Source organism: Pseudorasbora parva, chromosome 13, assembly GCF_024679245.1.
Source record: "Pseudorasbora parva isolate DD20220531a chromosome 13, ASM2467924v1, whole genome shotgun sequence".
Taxonomy (NCBI): domain Eukaryota; kingdom Metazoa; phylum Chordata; class Actinopteri; order Cypriniformes; family Gobionidae; genus Pseudorasbora; species Pseudorasbora parva.
The window spans coordinates 40,994,390-41,002,009 of record NC_090184.1 but is presented as its reverse complement, the minus strand read 5'-3'; the positions used below and the strand labels follow the sequence as shown (position 1 = coordinate 41,002,009).

Sequence of the window (7,620 nt, the reverse complement as noted above, 5' to 3'; positions counted from 1 at the left end):
TGGCAAGAACTGAGGGATTTGAAAAGTTGTAAAAGTAACACAGAGACTTTGTTTTTATTACTCAACATGAGCGTACAGTATTTTATTGAACAGATAAATTGCTTTGTGTAGCTCTCTAACAGAATTCATTATAAAGCATTATCTGAACAGAGCCGAAGCACAACCAAAACAATGCTCATCTGCAAAATTTATGCAGTTTTTTTATAGCTAGAGGGCCAACAGTTGCATAGTGTACCTTCAATTACCAAACCTTTAAACAGTAGTGTAGAAGTATTTGATCAAAATATTTGAAACTATCCTTATATTTTTATACACTTCACCTTAAGGTTAACCTGAATTTGAAATTTAAAAATAAAACCATTTTGCTTCTGTAATGTGACATCCAGCAAAATGTTAATAGAGCAAGAAAAAATTGTAAGATTCATGGAAATGGTCGATCCAATAACAGGTCTGATTTGCATACAAAATCAGTGTTTTTGGTAAAGTAACAATTATGACTAAATTTAGCCACTGGCTTAACTCCACTGCAGGTGGGTAATGTTTATGACGCAGTTTTATGTTGAAATACGGCGAGTCTAACTGACTTTCTACGCATTGCACATCAGTGGCACAATATCCTTTCCTAACATTTAAGTGCAATTCTACTTTAGCTTGCCATGTCGTATTTGCTCAGTCTCACAGAACCGCCACAGTTAGTGAATGTGATTACCTGGAACAATTAGTCATCTTCAAAGAAGGCCTGTTTCACTTTGCTCAGGCTCCGTCTGATAGCTTCAACTAAAAATGTCGGGGGAAGATGAAAGCAACCTCGATGCTTATTCGGTGGCTTATTTAAAAAGAAGTTTTGATTATCTCCGCTTTCTTTCATGAGCAAGATGTCAGCAGGACAGCAAACAAGTTAATTAAAAGAATGTGAACGTCCAGGTGTAATTATGCATCTTCAGAACAAGAGCCGGAAAGAAGAGACAGCATGACAGCGAGAAAATGAGGAGAGGGGATTGTAGCGTCTAAGGGGATGAATCGCAGCCTGTTAACTTTAGGCAGATAGGTCCGCCACTGTATGCTGTGTTTACCGTCCGTTATCTCTGTCTCCCCGCCAAGCCATGGTGGAATATGCAACAAGAAATGAAAATCTTAGAAATAAATCTGCTTTAGAAGCCCCAGAAACTATTTGGACTGTCCTCAAAGAAAAAAAGCATTACATCGAATATAATCAATTCATTGTATGGCTGGACCAAAAAGAACATGGTTTGTCCACGAACATGTCCTCATCATGACTTGTGAAAAACAGAAATGCATCAAAAAGAAAAATGTGGACCCAAATATACAATTCATAATCTAACTATGGTCTATTTTCAAAATGGCATTTCTATGTTGCATTGTAAATGTAATACACAATTACCATCACACACCTGTTGGTAATAGATAGGTGCGTAGGAAAGAGGATAAACAAATCCAATAATCTCACAAATAAAAGGAAATCCTGCACACTATCAGTGCCTGCAGAAATTATCAACAACTTTTTATAGCAGCGCTTGCTATTGATTTGTGATTTGATCCCCACAATGTAATATAAAGAAGTAGGCTACAAACACACACACACACCCACAAGTACTGTCCCACTACTTAACATACATACATTGTATGAATATGACAGATGAATTTATAATTTGTGTTAATAGGCTTCAATAGAGTAACCACCACACTAATTTAAACACATTACAAATAACAAAGTGAAAATTAAGTGGCATTTTGGCGTTATGGGAACAACAGTTACCACACAATGCCAACATTAACAGTTAACATTAACATTAACATTAACATGTTTCATGAAAAGTGCTCCTGATAAACAGAATGAACATCATACCTGCATGCAAATCCTTCCCAGCTAACACACAACGTACCAGTTATTTATTGGTACTTTAATTTTATTTAATGACTTCAAATTGACAACGCAACGTTGCATGCTCATAGTTTCTCTTGCTCTTTTTATATGAAGTGGCATAAAGCACGCGCCGCAACATTTGTGTGTGCAATTAAAAAGTGTGTGCTATGAGCACAGTATAACAGCTGACAGGACAGGAAAGTTTAGTTTCCAACAATCTACAAAACAAACAAAACAAAAACTCATATTGCATTAAAATAATTGTGCTTGAAGTTCATAAAAATAATACATTAAATATTTGTACTTTAAACTCATTCGTCGCATTGCAGAGCCATTTAAAATTATATTTTGAAAAAGTATTGAAAACATCAACACAAATGACATACTTATATATGTTAATTTCCAACACAAACATATATTTATTTGTGCATAAAAATGAAAAAAATTGCCAATTGGGTCAGATAAATAAACGTAATTAAAAGGGAAAACAAGATATTTTTGTTTATTCATTATATATATATATATATATATATATATATATATATATATATATATATATATATATATATATATATATATATATATATATATATATATATATATATACATACAAGATATTTTTGTTTATTCATTATTTTTATATATATATATATATATATATATATATATATATATATATATATATATATATATAAATAATGTATATATATAATTGTTTTTGTTAATTGTGAGATAGCTTTCAGAAAACATGACTTTATATATTAAGTCTTTTTGCTGCTTAAGTAAATGCATCATGATTTAGGAATTTTGCACTGGAAAACAAGACAAAAATACAGCATAAGGAAAAAAATGCAGTGTAAAATATTTATATTGCAAATAAAAGTTAATGTCTATGTCCATGTGTCAACCTGTCCATCTAGATGAACGGTATGGAAGATTCGCGCTCACAATAATTGTGTTTCCTGTATGCTGGACAAGATTGCAAGCAATGGCAACATGTGGGCATATCAATTTGCCTTCAATTTGGGCCGCTCTCACTTGCTGTAATGATCTGACAAAAGTCACAGTGAACCCAAACTGAGACAGATTATACAGCGCTGATGCCAGACAACAAAGACTGTAAAAGCACAAGAGGGTCTTTTCAATTCGGTTATGACAATGAATCTGCCAAGTCGTTATCTGACATATGCCCAGAAAACATTCAAAGCGTTCAGCTACTGAAAGGGGAAAGAATGTCATTTGGAACGTTGAAATTATGTCCTAAGCTATAAGAACACAACATGTTTTGTTATGAACTCTCACCTTGCTTTAATGGATATAAATTGCAAGATGAGTCCAATTTATTTTGCATCAAGGCAATACCAGAGGCTTTGGCTTTCAGTGAAGTCATCAGGCAAATCAGATAATGCCAGTTACGCCTGCAGAAACAACAGTGACAGATTTAGTTTAATGGAACACTAGAATGAAACACACTTTGCAATAAATGCATCAAAATAACACTTTATTGTGAGCGGGTGCAGACAATTACTGCGGAATTAAGAGAACTTGAAATGCTCTCGCTTACATTAGTTACGCTGTGTTTATAGGACAAATCTACTTTTAAAGCACACAAACCTGTTTGACCAGGAAATTATCTCCTTAATATCTCAACTGTGTTTCCTACACAGGAAACAGATTAAACGGAGACTCCACAAATGGAGTCTGCCGCTTCTCAAATTTCTCCTCATTTTCAAAAGACATCTTAAAGGAACACGTTGACTTTCTAGCCTTTCCGCCATATCCTCCAGAGTTAGATAAGTCCATACATACCATTCTTATCGCCGTGCATGCATTAACTCTCTGGCTGCATTTACACTGCAGGTCTTGATGCACAATTCCGATTTGGTGACTATATCCGTTTTTTTTGACGACCCGCTTACATCATCTTTGCAAAAGCGACTCGTATCCGATATTTGCATTTACACTGTACAATGGCAAAACAGCCCAAGACGTTCTTAACCGGTGAAAGGGTAAAACAGCGCGATATGCAATGGACGCAGACAAAATAATTGCACAATGTTTTGCCGTCTGCATAGTTCCAAACATCTTTAAAGGTCGGCAAAACATTTCTCTCCTAAGGCGGAGAAAAAGAGGAGAGCCCTTGACAGGGTTGCCAGGTTTTCACAACAAAACCCGTCCAATTGCAACTCAAAACTGTATCCCAATTCTGCATGAAAACAGCGGACTTGGCAACACTGGCCCTTGATCGCAGTTTGTGTCCACCTGAGTTGACGTCATTTGCCTCCGTCCGTTTTTCAATGACGTACGACTCGCATTTACTGGGGAATATCCGATTTGACCGCTTACATGGCAGACGCTAATGCATGTATCCGATTCATATCGGATTTATTACCACATATCAACACAGTCTCACCCCTACTCGTCAAATGTTGCCGAACGGTCAAGGGACCCTGACGTCAGCTGTTGACGCACAGGGTACCCCTAAATCGGCATTTTTCAACGTACTGGGTAATCCACTGATTTCAATGAGAAACCTAGGGCGTCATATACAGACGTGTTGGGCATGTGAATGTTATCGTCATGATGGAATTTATTGGGTTATAATTTTTCCATTATGGCATGTTGGAGTGTGATTCTCAATTTAATCAGCCAGCACAATTGTATTTACATTTATTTACGCTATGATACACGTTTGAAACAGCAGTCAACCCCCACCCCGCCCTAAACCTACCCATTTGCGTATTATATGATATAAAACACAGACTGTAACAGACAACAGGCACACTTTATTGAAAAAGTCCAACTATTCCGAGGCCAAACGATTGAACTGTGTGAAGAAAAGACCCAAAAGCAATCACCGTCTCTATCCGCGCCGCGTGCCGCGCCCCGCGCCCCGGCGTCACACTGAAGACGCCACAGGTAGACCCCTCGGCGCCACGCGATGGACGAACTGGGAACCCAATTGCTTTCAGTGGGAAACCTTTGGCGTCAACATTAGACGGCAATTCTATCGGTATGAAATAGCGCTGAAGAAGTCTCATTCAGAACACATCGCGATGTTTGGCATCAGATCACGTGTGCCACATGTTGGTAAGTAGTCATATATTATGTCCTAATATTTGATATAAAGTATTTTCTGCTTGTCGTTATTGATCATGTTCAGTCACTGCATTGTATCTGTCATCATCTCCACTGAGGCTTTGCATTTCTTTGCTTTCTAAATAAACACACCTTGCTAATAGGGTGATTAAACACTGTCACGTGACGTGCTATAGACCTTTAAACAGTTGTTAATATTTAATAATAATTACTAGTGTAGTTCCAACGTGGCATTTGTAGTAGAAGCACAATAAAAATAAAAAAACAACACTTGCCATGCGTTTACCACAGTATTGGTAGTTTTAATGTGATATTTGTTGTAAATAAACAGTAGCCACAACAATTACCATGCTTTAAATGCATTTTAATGTAAAATCCAAATATTGTTATTTAAATAGTATACTTTATAATGCTATATATTATATATTATGACTTTTCTCTCTCTCTCTCTCTCTTTCTTTTTTTTTTTTTTTTTTTTTTTTCTTTTTTACCTGAAAAGACCAAAAGGGCCTCTCGGACTCAGTCAACCCATTCTTGTTTGTGGAGAAGTAACGGAGAAAACCGAAAGCTGCAACAGCAAATATTTGTAATGGTATGTATGTGTTGGTTTGAACCCTTTATCAAACATTTTATTTAGCATTTGTTGTTACTTATTCTTACAAATCCCATAGCTCAATCAGTAAGAACATATTCCCAAAGTCTTAATAATTCACAAGATTTAACAAGTTGTCAAATTCGTATGATTCTCGTACATATAGCTCTGAATTTTTTTTTCTAAATGTTAAGTGGTCTCTTAATTTTTTTCCAGAGCTGTATCCGGCTGTAGAGTTCAGATGCAAAAGCCTCAAAAAGCCACTTCGGTCACATGACATCAGATATTCGATTATTTTTTCTTAATCAGATCAGTTGCACTGTTTATAACGTCCCGTTTGCATGTAAATAATTTATGTGATCACAAAATCAAGTGAGTTATCTACATTTTCAAACAAATTCATATGATATAGCTTGCTATTACATACTTTTAATAATGGGAATGCACACATATCTGTGAACTTACTACATAAATGTATTTAACATTTAATTATGCAACGTTTTTTTTCAGCAAGAAACAGTTATGTATGATCTCACAACTTGCATGCAATGTAATACAATTTCCTCTTTCTTTCTGTCTTGCAGGATTACTTGCAGATTACTTTTATTTATTTATTTTTGTTTAAAAGATCTCTACAATATCAAACTCAACAGCTCTTTTAAGAGTCAACCCTCACAAGAGCTTCTAGTGATTCTCAGCGAATCTTGCCGTAATCAGCCCTTCACAGGTAAAGTTGAATATTATCAGTATCAGTATATATACTAAAGTATATACAGTTTTTAGTATATATACTCATCAAATGCTCACCTTAATCTTATGGTAAATTAACTTTATTGTAACTGTCTTAATTTATATGTTTTAAAAACAATAGTATTTGCACAGAGTAAGTGAGACTTTCTTGTTTTACAGAAGAGAAGAAAGACCAGACCTTATATCGAAGCAAGCTAAGAAAATAAGTCCTTTGTTTAGGGTGAGGAAGGAAGATGGACATCTTGTGCCCGAAGAAGACAGAAAAATGTGCAAGTCCATTGGTATGTCTTGTATTGAAGCCATGCTGTAATATGTAGTACAACATTTGATGTTGATCTCTCAAAGGACTATTCATTTCAACAGTGATCATTCTTTTTACTCTGATAAAATGCGTACCATTATTCATGTCTAAATCTTTTAATAACTCCTAAAATAAGCAAATGAGGTTCTGGATCTTGGATTGATTTAAAATGGTAAATATTTGTTTTCCCTTTTTGATACAATTATTATTACACTTTTGGCCTTCAGTTCTTAAAAACTGCACCGTCTGTTTGTCTTAGATAAAAGCAGACAAGTGTGGGAAAAAGCATTTAGTTGTTATAAACTCCATGTATTTCTCCATTGTTTTGTAGACATTCTGGGTAGCTTTAGAATATAATGAGTTGGGACAAATTAGGAATCAAATAGTAAATGTTCTTTGAATTATGTGAAATATCTGGTTAGTTCTTTGGCTTGAAACAAGGCCTTATACTCCACAGACTAAACACATTGCATTTGTGTTTTAAGATGGATAGCAAGAGAAGGCACAAATTCTACAGGAAAAAGATGTGCTGCCAAGGAGGAATACAAGAGGCAAAAACTCTGAGAACTATACATGGCCATGGGTGCTTCATAAGCATGGTAAGTCTGGTGCCTGGGTAGCTATTTCTTAATTCTGTCCATGAAAGTTGTATTGCAGTATTTGAACAATTTTAAATTGTAAAGACTATCACAAGTGATGCTCTTGAAACAAGTAACTAAAGAAATCTAGCATCACTGACAAAGGCTCAGAAGAGACCATGCCTTTCTAAAAGATCTACTGTTTAAAAGGTTGCTGTTGATATGGGTAAATTAGTTTTTGTTCAGTACTTGGCTAATATTATGGGCTGCAATATTATACATAATGCTTCAATGTGTATATTATTTTATGTACTGACTGCTGCTTTGTAAATTTAAATCAGGAATTGGCATTTCTGCCCATTTTGAGGTGGAGAGTTTACTGAAGAACATAGGTTAACCCGATTGTACATTAAAC

The 7,620-nt window shown here is 35.3% G+C and overlaps 1 long non-coding RNA gene across 1 annotated transcript; it reads left to right on the top strand.

Annotated features, from left to right (window-relative positions):
• Positions 1–5,477: 5,477 nt before the first annotated feature.
• On the top strand, positions 5,478–6,594 carry LOC137038349 (uncharacterized). The gene is made up of 3 exons (XR_010897464.1): positions 5,478–5,576; positions 6,161–6,303; positions 6,486–6,594. It is a non-coding gene; the product is annotated as an uncharacterized lncRNA (long non-coding RNA).
• Positions 6,595–7,620: the final 1,026 nt, after the last annotated feature.